Source organism: Setaria viridis, chromosome 2 (assembly GCF_005286985.2).
Source record: "Setaria viridis chromosome 2, Setaria_viridis_v4.0, whole genome shotgun sequence".
Classification (NCBI taxonomy): Eukaryota; Viridiplantae; Streptophyta; class Magnoliopsida; order Poales; family Poaceae; genus Setaria; species Setaria viridis.
In genome coordinates, this window is record NC_048264.2 from 1,170,978 (window position 1) to 1,184,712 (window position 13,735).

General features: G+C 43.3%; 1 long non-coding RNA gene across 1 annotated transcript; it reads left to right on the plus strand.

Moving 5' to 3' along the window:
- Positions 1 to 5,254: 5,254 nt before the first annotated feature.
- LOC117844749 (uncharacterized) lies at positions 5,255 to 7,649 on the plus strand. The gene is made up of 2 exons (XR_004637925.2): positions 5,255 to 6,372; positions 7,261 to 7,649. It is a non-coding gene; the product is annotated as an uncharacterized lncRNA (long non-coding RNA).
- The last annotated feature ends 6,086 nt before the right edge of the window (positions 7,650 to 13,735 follow it).

Consider the following 13,735-nt stretch of genomic DNA (forward strand, 5'->3'; position numbering starts at 1 on the left):
CGATAGAGCACACATCTATCAGCCTCGTTAATGATAAAGCCGCAGAAGTTAAAGTTCTGTCAAACTTATCATGCTATTGCTTAGGTGCTTGTTTCATGCCATACAAAGACTTCAACAACACACCTTGCTTTCTTGACCCTTCACCACAAACCCGTCAGGCTGATCCATATAGATCTCCTCATCCAACTCTCCATTTAGGAAAACTGTCTTTACATCCATCTGGTGGATGATAAGACTATACAAGGCAGCCCAGAGAAAGAATCGAATCCATCTCACTTTGGATAGCTTCTTTCCAATAGTCTGCATCTGGAGATGCATACTCCTCAGTGATGGATGTGGGAGTATTGTCCACAAGGTACACAGTGAAATCATCACCAAAGGATTTTGCAACCCTCTATCTCTTGCTCCTTCTAGGAGCTTCACTGTCATCCTTCTCTAGGATATCCTCATGCTCATGCTCATCGGATTGTTCAGAAAACTCAACAGGTGCAATAGGTTCAAGAGTTATTTCAGCAGAAAATCTAGAGTTTCTATGCATATCTTTAAGAGGAAATATATTCTCAAAAAATATTGCATCACAAGATTCCATAATAGTATCAACATGCATATCAGGGACCTCAGATTTAACCACTAAAAATCTGTAAGCAATGCTCCTCTGAGCATATCCTAGAAAGACACAATCCACTATATTAGGTCTTAACTTGCGCTTCTTTGGAATGGATACATTGACTTTCGCCAAGCACCCCCAAGTACGCAAATAAGAAAGTGATAGTTTTCTCCCGATCCACATCTTATATGGAGTTTGATTTTTATTCTTGTTCGGAACTTTATTCAGGACATGACATGAATTCAATAGAGCCTCCCCCCACCATGCCTTAGATAAACTAGTCGTATCTAACATGGAATTAACCAAGTTAGTCAGTGTGCGGTTTTTCCTCTCATCAATCCCGTTGGACTCAGGTGAACAAGGAGGCTTCTTCTCATGAATAATACCATGTTCCTCATAGAATTCATCAAAAAAATTTGGAAAGTACTCGACACCACGATCAGACCTTAGACGTTTGATATTTCTCTCAAGTTGATTCTCAACCTTAGCCTTATAAATTTTAAAAGTAGTCTAATGTTTCATCCTTAATTTGCAACATGTAAACATAGAAAAATCTAGTCGCATTATCAGTCAAAGTCATGAAGTATCTCTTTCCACCTTTTGTCAACACATCATTCATCTCGCACAGATTAGAATGTATGAGTTCTAGATGTGCCAAGTGTCTCTCCTCAGCCTCCTTGTGAGGCTTCCGAGGTTGCTTCGATTGCACACAACTATGGCACTTAGAACCTTTGGCAATGGTGAGGTTCAGAATTAAACACATGCTGAAAAGCCGAGACATTAAACCAAAATTAATATGACACAAACATGAATGCCAAATACTCGCATCATCACTAACGTTGCCACAAATATGGTTCATGGAATTATTACAAAAATCTACAAGGGAAAAGCGGAACAAGCCTCTGCACTCATAGCCTAAACCAACGAATTGTCCATATTTTGACATGACTAATTTATTGGATTCTAACACTACCTTAAACCCATCCTTGCACAGGACCGAGCCGCTCACAAGATTCTTGTTGATAGTAGGGACATGCTGCACGTTCTTCAGCTGCACGTTCTTTCCCGAAGTAAACTTTAGATCTACCGTATCAACACCATGAACAGCAGCATGTGACCCATTCCCCATCAACACAGAGGAATCCCGGGTGACCTGGTAAAAAGAAAATATGGAGATGTCAGCACACACATGAACATTGGCATCCGTATCAAACCACCAGCTAGTGGAATGAAAAACTGAAAGAACAGTAGGTAGATTACCGTACCCGTCTCAAATGTTGCCTATGGTCACCATGTTGACATCCTAGGACCCATTGGCCCTTCTGCCCTTGCAGTCTGCATGCTCTGGACAATCCTTAGAGAAGTGTCCAAGCTCACCACAAGTGTAGCAGTTCATCCCAGCCTTATTCTTCTTCTTCTTGAAGGTAATAGTCTTGACGACTTTGTTCTTCCCTTTGTTCTTGCCACGTGGAAATTTCTAGACCATGTTGGCGCTAGACTGACCTTGGTCTCCTTTCTCAGTAGTGTCCTTTTTCCGAGCTTTCTCCTCAACATCAAGAGACGCTACCAGATTTTCAACCGATATCTCCTGTCTGCTATGTTTCAGAGTAGTGGCAAAATTCCTCCATGAGGAAGGCAACTTTGCAATTATGCAACCAGCCACAAACTTGCCAGGTCTTTGACACTTAAGGAACTCAAGATCCTTCACAATGCACTGCACCTCATGGGCCTGCTCTACCACAGAACGGTTGTTCACCATCCTGTAGTCATGGAAATTGTCCATGAGGTATAGTTCATTGCCTAAATCTGCTGCATCATATCTTGCAACCAGAGCATCCCACGGCACCTTCGCATCTATCATGTCTATGTAGACATCAACCAGACGGTCAGATATATTGCTAATGATACATCCCACGAAAAGGTTATTGGCATCATCGAACTTTTTCTGCGCTTCAACAGTAAGTTCGCCTTCAAGTTTGCCAAGCCTCGTGTCCCAGATGTTCATAGCATTAAACCAGATATGAACCTTTGATTTCCACCTCTTAAAGTTCACACCGGTAAATTTTTCCGGCCTCATTGACTTAAAGGCCAAATAACTAAAAACTAAAATGGCAAAAGGAAATTGTGCCCCCGCAAGGCTGGAGGCCGGATTTCGGTGGACCATTCACGTAGGTGTCGCACGCCCGCACCCTTCACCTGGCCCGGCCTAGCGAGGCGAGGCGAGGCGTGGCGAGCGAGCACGCGCATGTGGGAGCTTTCCTTCTCTCCCCACACACATAGCTTGGAGGAGTGAAGACAACCTCCATATTTATGTTGGCCAACCTTCTCCTCCATTAGCAATGTGGGACTAAAGGTTTGCACCACTCCAACCACTTGCTCATGCCCACATGGGCCTTTGAGATTTATTTGGAATTTCTGAAACTGCAACGGGACAAGCCCATTATTTCATCAGGTATTGGACCTATTGCAATTGTTTGGGGAATAAATTAGACCTACATTTGTTTGGAGAATTAAGTGGCCAAAGTGGGTTACTGGGTGAAACAAACTTTCTCCATACAAGGCTTCTTTCATTGTCCAATGCAAAATGGCACTGGCGGAGCTACTCATTGGCCAAGGTGGGCCATGGCCCGCCCTTGCCCAGTGACAGTTTCTGAAGAGCTAAGCTAGCAACCCTCTCGTCGTCCATTGACTCAGAAATATGCAACAACAATCTCAGCCAATTAGCAGTTCATCTAGAAAGAAACAGAGGTCCTGCGTGATCTGATCATGCCCTTCCAGCAAGCAAAGCAAGACCTTGGTGCACGCAATCGCTCGGTGATAACGAGTCCTTGACTTCCGCACCTCCCAAGCACTCTCAAACCACTGCAATAACTGCAAGCTGCCTACTTGTTGCTCGTTGTCAGGTGTCGATAAGTCAGGTCGTAGCTCCTTTTGTCTTGGAACAATGACATTTGTGTGAACCTGAACATTATTTGGTTTGAATAAAAAAAATAGCAACGCCAGTCAGCACCGTGGCAGGCAGTGGGCGTGCACCAGCAACATGGCGCGGGGTGCCAGGAAGTTCTTCGCGCCACGAAGAAATATGGTGGGAGGGAAGCAGGCTGGGAGGACGGAAAAAAAGGAAGGGGTAGCAATGATTAGGGATAATGTGGTCATTGTCTAAGTCATTAAATATTGTTTAGTCCCTACATCTAAACAGGGGGGACTAAGACTAAAAATAAGCAAGTGGAAACCAAACACAGCCTAAGACTAAGGGCAGTCCCAATGGGACATTGATGATAGTTTCTATCCCTCTTAATTGTCATGCCAACTAAGCAATTTGCTGATGTGGCAGTAGATTTATTATGGAGAGAGAGAGAGAAACCATTTCTTAGAGAGGAAACCAAGTCCTCACGCGCACCAATGAGCCAAGAAACCAGCGAATCTGCATTGGAGAGACCCAAGTAGTTTCTTCTTACTTATTGCCGGATTCTTTGCGCTTGCACCGCTGCTACCCATCACTCGAGCTCCTTTACATGATGCACAGAGGATCTGGTACTAGAAGGGAGAATGATTGGTTGGATTTTTGTTTAGACTCTAGATAAAAAAGTTGCATTGTGAAGGATGATTTCTTGATACAATATCCTAGACTATGGAAACTAGGTTGGTTTCTCCCATTGGGACTGCCCTAAACAGACTGTAGCAATCAGCCCCTCCTTACATTGATTCCTAGCTCCGCCACTACAAAATGGGTGTGTTATTCATATATACCTCTAATAATTACTTCACTACTTACGTGCATGCATTAAATGTTTCATTTTAATAGAAATCCAGTCATACTTAATAGTTTCTGGGTCTATGTGCAAGGTGAAACAAACTTTGTAACTGCAAATGGAGAGAGTTTTTTTTTTCTCCAATTCAATTCATGTGGTAATTTTTTGACTAAAGGTGAAGAAGACTTCTTTTATTGACCAATTGCTATGACAATGGATTATACCTTCTCTTTCCTCGTGAGTTTGGGTTCCGATGCTAATGTAATTGAAGTGTGCAACGAGATATAACCAAGAGATGTCGAGTAAAACCCAAGTACAGTGAGATTTACTTGGTTATCTGAATATCCTAGTTACTTGTAAAAACTCTTCGTAACATACAGATTGTCATTCCTTAGTCTTTTCATCATGAGTTTGCTATTTGTTAGCAATTTTTGTATACAGCGGAATAAAGATAATACTTTGTCTATAAAAAGTTGTTTTCCTTTGAAACTCAATGTTATACACTATATTTATTTGCAATATATATTATGTACAGCTTATGTTGACTTGGGTAATTAAGCCAACAGATATTCTTCTCAATGGAAAAAAGTACCACAACTGTTAATCCATGACCTAGTGTGAATCCACGTCCTAGGTAGAGAGATTAAGGCCCTGTTTGTATACGTTTTTCCTAGCCACGCTTGGATTATAATCTAAGCGAAGATTTTCTCGCTTCTCGCTTTTCGCTTCTCGTAGTTCAAATCGTTGAAGCGGCTTACCACATAAGCAAGAATCGGTGGAAATAAGCAAAGCGTTTGGCGGGATTCTCGCTTATTTTCACCGATAAGCCGCTTATAAGTAGATACAAACGGGACAGATTGCTCTGCTTTTGTTTCTTCCTCAGTCGAAGAATGAAATTCCAAGGAAGTATGTATCGGTGCACCCGTATGCTTCGATGCATATCACCGACAGGTGGTATGGGCATCGTCATCGAGACGTCGACCGTACCCAAGTAGTTTAATCTTTGCTCACGAGTATTCGCTGCTCACGAGTATTTGTCAATTGCCGTCGATCGGAGGATGCTGTCTCATCAGCTTACTGTCAGATAGCTACCGGCTCCCTTACGAGTCGCATCGGCATCGCCCCGAGACGAAACAATGCTGGAGACAGCGGTTGCCGCCATATGGGATATTGTTACTAGGGCCGGAGTAAGGATCGAGAAGCCACAGCACCCGGCCCAAACGTGGGCATGAAAATGACCGTGGAGCATGCAAGTTGTTCAATTTGCCACTTGTGTTCAAGCTAAAGATGCTGATGGATATACGTACGACATGGCCCCACCTACATATGTTCCAAACTGGAACGGGTGAACAATCAAGGCAGATATTCTTTAAGACCTTAAATAAGTCACTTCCGTCTAGTGCCGGGAAATGGACGCCTTTTGTCTCTTGCAAGGCTAGTTTTGGCAGATTGTTGGGCCTCAGATTTCTAAGCTTCAATGTGTTTTTGGTTCGACCAAAATTTTCTGAGGTATGGGCTTGTCTAGCAACTAGATTGCACACTCCTTTCCACACAGTTTAAGCGTACATCCAAGATGGTGATTTCAGAGGTCCCAATCAAGTTCAGCATGAAAATGACCGTGGCTAGTTACGTACTCTTCACTCATGGAATCCTTAACACCTAATTAGTTAATAAAGTTGATGGGAGTCTAAGAAATGAAGAACTCATTTACCTGTGCAGTTTAGGGAGGGCAAAACAAGGAAATTAAAGGATTTTATATGGTACAGATCGGAGCTATATATGATCGAGGACAACTAAGACAGCTATATACCGCTGCGAGGAGGACGCTGAGGAACGCGTTGAGGAGGCTGGCCATCTCGTCGAGCTCGAGCAGCAGCTCGACGCCGCTGCAGCAAGGATGCCGAGGCTGCCGCCCATCGATCGCGCTGAGCTTGATCAGTTCTCGGTAAAGCCAGGTCAACGTCCCACGGTGTTGCTCCGCCTACTGTCGTGCTCGTGGATACTATTTGCTTGGTGAGTGGATAAGGTAGCTGGTAACTACGCTGCTACCCAGCTCCTCCCTCTGATGTTAAGATTGTGGAAGGCTGGCAAAGCATGCGTTGATGCAAACTATTTCTTTCTTTTCTTCTCGATTCTTTTTTTTTTTGACAAGGTTCTAGGATAAATTGTACAAGGTTCACGAGAACTATCTGTTTCATGAAATGTTCATGCTTATCGGAACAAAAGGTTCATTTGTCATTAAAAAAGGAAAAAAGGAGCTACTAATGGATTCGTCTGCTGATTGCTGTTTCAGTAGTGCTGGAGACTTAATCTCTGATTTCAGCCTTAGAATAAGGGTGCATAAACAAGATTAGGTGTTACATTTAGGTTTTAATTGAGGTTGAAACCTAGCTGTACAAAAATAAATGGCACATGCTTTTGTACATGGCGATGTTTAAAGTTTTTGAAGATCATTAGAAAAATATGATAGGTGATGCCTAGAACTATCTTGATTTTTTTTGTTTGTACATATTTCCCTTCTTCTGTTGCTCTTCATGACCATCAGTATTTATGGGTTCATCACAATCGGTACCAACGTGTACATAAGTACCTTATTAGTGAAAGGTATTAATTTGTATTAGTAATGGATTTAACATCTATTTACGGGTTTATCATAAAATGTACCACGGTGTACCTTGCTGATTAGTGATGGATTTCATGTGCGGTACCTCGGTGTACCAAAATGAATATGGAACATATTTGAGAGAAATGTGGGGTCAAATCTGACATGAAGACAGATTAAAAAAATTAAGACCATGTGTAATGGTTACTTTTTCATACGTGTCATGCTCATTGTACTTTTAATATATTTTTTAACTTTTTAACGGGAGCAAGTGGCGCTCGTTTGAACATGTGGTGCAGAATCATCCACCTAATGCATGCATCACTGGGGGCACAATGAAGGCGTACTACCGAGACGGTCGGTCGTGGCACGCCAAGTCTAACTCTCCGTGGCTTGGTCGTCAATGCAACTGTACAAGGAAGACAACTACCGCGATTGACTAGCTTCGGTCGTAGGGCCCGCCTTGATTTGTTACTTTTGGTCGAGGAGAACGACCCATGTGATGGAGTTGGCCGCCGTTCTATGCCAGTTTGCGTGCGGGTTGCTACCAAATCAAATTAAGTGTGCCCCTTTCAAGCTTTGCAAGATTCTATGCTAGGTGGGGATTTAGCTACTGTACGCTGCAGTGCTATACTCTAGCACAAACTGGTCTCTTCCTTTAATGTTAATTGCCTGTTCTGTTGACCGACCTGGAGGCTTCTAGCTTTCGATTCTTGCAAATGGGGATATAGATAATTCCACAACTTTAGAGGAAACACATCGATATGGGACCATTCCCAGTGAAAGTTTCATTATTTACAAATGAGATTCTACATAAGCAAATACTATAACATAGTTGGAATTATAGAGAGCGGAAATGAATTTCATCCATATGAAATTCGGTTCGCATGATTTCCAATACAATGAAACTCTTTGAAATATCCCTGAAGGACTAGAGTTTATTTCATCATATCATGTGCCCAATCAAACGATTCCACATCATGCATGAATTAAATACTATAGCCACCTATGAAAATACAAATTGAAACTTGCATTATTGAGAGGGATTGTTTCATTTAACAAATCATCATGACACTCTCGATGCACTACAAGATATGATATCTTTTAGTGTCTATTATATTTTCTTTTAGTGGCCCACAATTTTCTTGTACAATTTTCATATTTCCTAACAATTTTATCAAATCACCAGCAATGCAGTTCCCTACAGTAATGTTGACTAGTTATCCAAATATATTAAAAACCATTGACCATTAGCCACCTGTAAAACAAACTACTCCCTCCGCCCCATAAATACTATTCGTTTAGCTTCCAAAACTTGTTCCACAATGAGTGTTTATATAATTTTCAGACCATCCAACAAAAACCCTCATAATACCTTCTAGCCTAGTTAACGAATCAATCTACTATATCATCGATGCCTGAGCCAGACTCGCTAAATAAGAAAGGCTAATAAGAAAGGCTAATAGGTCCGACATTAATACAAGCATGCATGCATAATTAATTCTACTCGGTAATCCATCCGATTAAGAAGAGTTATTAGGAGTATTTTGGACTTTTAGAATTGCTACTATCTTGTCTAAAATTTTCTGAAGGGGTAGTCTTTGTGAGATGGAGGAAGTATGCAGAAATGCTAGAAGTTCCGTACTGATGACATGGCACCCTAGGAAACAACTAACAAAATGAAACTTGACATTAAAATTGTCCTGAGAGCATATAATTTGCAAATATTTTGGAGGTGACAGAAGTAATTCTTGACAGCTTTAATTTGGGATGGCGGATTATTGAATCCAAAACTTAAATTTGGATGGAAGCTATTGCCACTTGTGCTCCCTCTTCATGTGCTGACATGTGCATGTTGTGACAGGCTGACAGCACCTGCTGAACTAACGCGACCCAGAAATGGAGCGGTCAAGCTATCTATTACTCGGGCAGCATGAGCAGTACGAAACCATTGCCAAAGGCAAACCACACATCGGCCTCCTCCATTATTGCAAACGTTCGTTTAATTTCTTTCAGAGTTTTGACAAAAATTAACGAACCATGGGACACGTCGGAAGGCCGGAGGTGCTGATGATCAATCGCTACGTGAGGCTTCGGACCGCCACGGGAACATGGGCATATTCGCTTCAGCTTATTCAGCTGGCTTATCAGCCATCAAACAGTGTTTTCCTCTCACAACAAATCAGCCGTTTCAGCTTTTCAGCCGGCTTATAAACTGAACCGAACGGGCCCATTGCAACCGCTCTGGAACTCCTGGCGTTGCTGTGGTCCACCGTCGTGCTCCTCGGAGGCTTCGTCGGCGATCTCCTGCTCAAGGAGTTCTGGGTCCTCACTGCACTCAGCTTCCTCATGGCATGCAGGTAATACATTAGCTTTCCTTATAAGTGAACCTGCCATCCAAGTTCTTCATTTTCCTTCTATGTATGCCTGCCATTGCCGTTGCGTCCGTCAAAACTTGTGTCGCCGTTAATGCCAAATTTTCACTCTAATGGCCCCTCGGTTGACTGATCGACGAGAGACATATAGATCACCAAAACCCCATATGCAAGTGAGAGACCAGATAGGAAGGGAGCGAAGACGGCCTGAGCAGGATAGCGAGGTGGTGTCAGCGGAACGGCACTAGTGGACCTCAAAAGTCAAAATCGAGCGCCAATAAAAAAGAGTAACCATGCACGAATTTGGCCGCGGCGGATCTTGAAATCGAGAGCCGGCGGGCAAACTTGGCGCCAGCTTACCTGGAATCAAGTGCCGATTATTTTAAAAAAACGGTAATGCTACGGAACGTATATCCGGAATCTTAAAAAACCGAACGGCTTGACATATTTTACAATAGTTTAGATGTTGCAACTATTATTATTTCTGTATGTTTCATAATGAATGTTGCATGAGACATAGTGTTCATGTTGCAGCGGAAATTTTGTATCTTAGAGTCGAACAACGTAGTCATTTTTACATATTACTTTTGAATATTGCACATTGTGATCGATCATATTTCACTAGGTAATTTTTATTGTTTTGTCAAAGCATCCGAAGAGAAATTTTCCATCGAACGTGCGCTAGCAACACCAAAACGAGTGCCTGTTTTAGAACTCACACCCACCAGGCCGGTTCTTGAACCCAATCATGCCTCTTTTCCTAGGTGTTTCCATTGTCGGTGTTTTATACCTGGCAACCTACCGAGGGGTATCCCGAGGTAGTAGATTGGTTGGTGGGGGATCATTGGATCTAGAACTTGATGGTAAAAGCGAGGACACAAGACACAGATTTATACAAGTTCGGGCTGCCAATGTAGCGTAATACCCTACATCCTGTTTGGGTTTTGTATATTACACCCTGCGCTTGGATGTTGTTTGGTATTGAGAATTTGGTCCTCTGTTGTGGTTCTACCAATCTAGATACCCCTACCCTTCTTTATATACTCCATGGGGCAGGATAACTAGTCGATTACAAGGAGGAGTTTTAGTAGAATTACATGATATGAGTTGTAGTAGGATTACAGAATCCTAGTTGGAGTCCATCTTCTTCCTTCCTTGCGAGTACTGGGGATCTATCCCCGATAAGCTCCCAAGCGCTTCATAGTCGAGTGCAGCAACCCTCAAGTACTTTTCAGATCCTCACCGAGTAGTTCTAGTGCTCTTCGAGTACTTTGTCTAGCTGAATCTTCAAAGTGCTTCAAGGATGCCACAAGGCTATGGTGTCCTCAAGCCTTTGATCATCTAGATTTGTAATCTTCATCATTGGAATGTCACATGGAGGGTGGCGAAAGTCGCACTCCATATGAATTAAGCTGAGGGTCAATAAAATCTTGAATCTTTTTCTTTCACCTTGAAAAAATCAACTACTGAATGTAGCTTATCAGCCCCCGAGCCTTGGAATGATTAAATAATCAATTCAAGGGTCTAGCGAGCTTTAGTCTTCACGTCAATTGTCATCTGAGTAGTTTTGCGGCGTCCAGCCCCTGAGCTTATGCGCCAGGTGAGCCGTAGGAGCAACATTGAGTAGTGATTTGGCGCTTAGCTCCCATTGGGAGCTAACTTAGCCATTGGAAATATTCTGAGTAGTAATAGGTGCTTAGCCCCCAAGCCTGGGGAGCTAGGAGAGGTACGTTGAGCGTCATAGAAAGTCATCGCTGAAGCTTGATCTACAAAAAGAGATGCATACATTATGTAGCATATTTGTAGAATTTTGAAGATACTACCAAAATTTATTCGGTAATGAATGTAAATGTTGTGTGTGATGCTCTTGTTTTCGCCATATTTCTCTCGAATAGTTAGCATGTTACGTTTAGGCTCTTAGTACCTATTTAGCTATTGCCACTGTGTGTAAGATCTTTGTCTCGTGTATGCATACTGGCACCGCTGCTATACGTCTGAGATCTTTGTCTCATGTACACGTCCTAGAGTTTAGGCATGACAGAAGATCCGAGGCTTCAACGGATTGAGGCGTGTTCTGTTCGAGGAGATTAGTGACCGCTAATAGGAGACAACAAAAATAAGTAGTCGACATTGCAACAAAAAGAGAGCGCGATTGCGCGTAAAGTAGTTGATGAGACTTTTCTACCTTATGGCGAGAAGAGCACGTGTTGCCATGCATAGGATTTGTGCCTCCTTAGGGTATAGCTGCTACGAGCCTCCAGGACTCAGTGCACCAAACCCATGGCCATAGCCTCCATAATTCGATGTACCAATCCCGTGGTGGTCGATCAAATAATTGGCAAAGTGTAGCTCTAGTGGGTAATTCCTGTTGAGAGGCGTACACAAATAAGTACTCAGCACTTTGCCCATCATGTGAAAAACAAGTTAGAAAAAATATGTGAAATAATTAAAAAAGTGACTTAGCTTGATTTCGTAGACGTTTGTCGACGAAGACGTGGCGGTTGTCATGAAGCTGCGATGGTTGTTGATGAAGCAGACTAGTCGGAGTCGATTCCGACTAGTTGTTGATCATGTGGAACCTGCCCTCGACAGTTTGTCGTCAAGACGGGAAGTTTTAGGTAGTCGCTATTGTGTCACCAAGCGTTCTGGTGAAGCCAGCGCAAAGTCCCATGTGCATCTTGAGTACGTGTAGTGAAGAGGAACAGATCTCCTAGCGGCCTTGCGGGTACGTGTACTGAAACCCCAAAAATAGCCTTGCATGGAGAGTACTCAAGCTGATAGTTTTCTCGATCCGCGTACAAGCAGTAGATGGAATATTGATTGGCCTTCATTGCTTCAGTATAGGATTCGGCACCTGGAGGCAATTAGCTTAAGATGCATCGTTGGTGACTTCGACTCAAAGATGGAAAAATAATTCTGCCGGTATTTTTCCTTCTCACGAGCGTGGAGCAGTAGCAGATCATCAGCCTTGAGCGACGCATGGAGCCATGGAGGATGATCAGCTATAGCAGTGGAGCAGTAGCAGATCATCAGCCTTGAGTGACGCATGGATCCATGGAGGATGATCAGCTATAGCAGCGTGACCAGTCTACAGCTTTTTGCATGCAGACGAGCTGACAACCGATTGATCTCCTGCAAGCTTCTTGTATCCGCTTCGAATTGGAACTCGGCAACTTGCTTCTCATCAAGTAGATTGATTTTGAAGATGAGGTACTTCAAGCTCGCCCAATGATCTTGATGATCACCCCTACCTAACGCGTTAGATGTCGGTGTTTTATACGTGACAACCTACCAGAGGTATCCCGAGGTAGTAGATTAGTTGGTGGGGAATCGCCGGATCTGGAACTTGATGGTAAAAGTGAGGATACAAGACGGATTTATTGGACGAGATTATGGCGATGCGGGTGGAGATATTGGCAACAGATCAAAACTGAACGCCGCACTGGACATCTTCTGTGGCCTAATTCTGTTCCAGAGTTTATTCGCCTTCTACTACATAGTCATTTTCTGGGTGGATGTTGTATTGGAATCACGAACGGAAAAACATTGTGGGCTTGAAGAAGGCGTGAAGAAATCGTTCGCATCTACTCTTCAGAAACAGCTAGGAAGTTCAAGAAGGACGGGGAGCTGCCTGGCAATTGGAACTTGATCTGATCGCATACGGTGTAGAGCTGCTCCAGTCTGCAACTCGGGATGACCATCTATGGGGAGCAAGGGTGTTAGACCAGTTGTTCAGTAAGGATAAGTCTGTAAGACAGGAGCTGTTATCTTCCAGGAGCTGTATCCAGAATCTGATCGGCATGATTGGTCTGAGAGGCACAGCTGAAAACACCAAGAACAGAGAGCGTGCCGCAAGGATTGTAGCACACCTTGCCAGTGACCTCAATATAGCTCACTTTCCGGGTACACTGCAATGCACCTGTTCCCTACTTGAAAGATGTAATAAGCAATCTTGTGAGCCACAAGCTACCGGTCCGTCGGAGAACCCTGATAAAAAGGATCGAAATGCTGCTGACACAGTACTGCAGATCAAGGACCAAACTGAACATGAATCTGGAGGAGCCAGAGGGATGGTTTCTCAAGGCCTGCTGATTCTCGAGGGGCTCACACAGAACGAAGAGAACTGTGCAGAGATAAGCAAACACCCAAGGCTGCTCTCTAAGATCACATCACCACTGCTGATTTCTCAAGGCCTGCAGATCCTTGAGAGGCTGACACAAGATGAAGAAAACTGTACTGAGATAACCAAACACCCAAGGCTGCTCTCTAAGATCACATCACATAACTTCCTCAGCAATACGGGGGACAACACAATGGTTGAAATGCTAAGCAGGTCACTCACTGTGGTGAACAGGCTACTTTCAGTCCTGGTGATGGCGCCACAAGGCTGCGCCAGGAG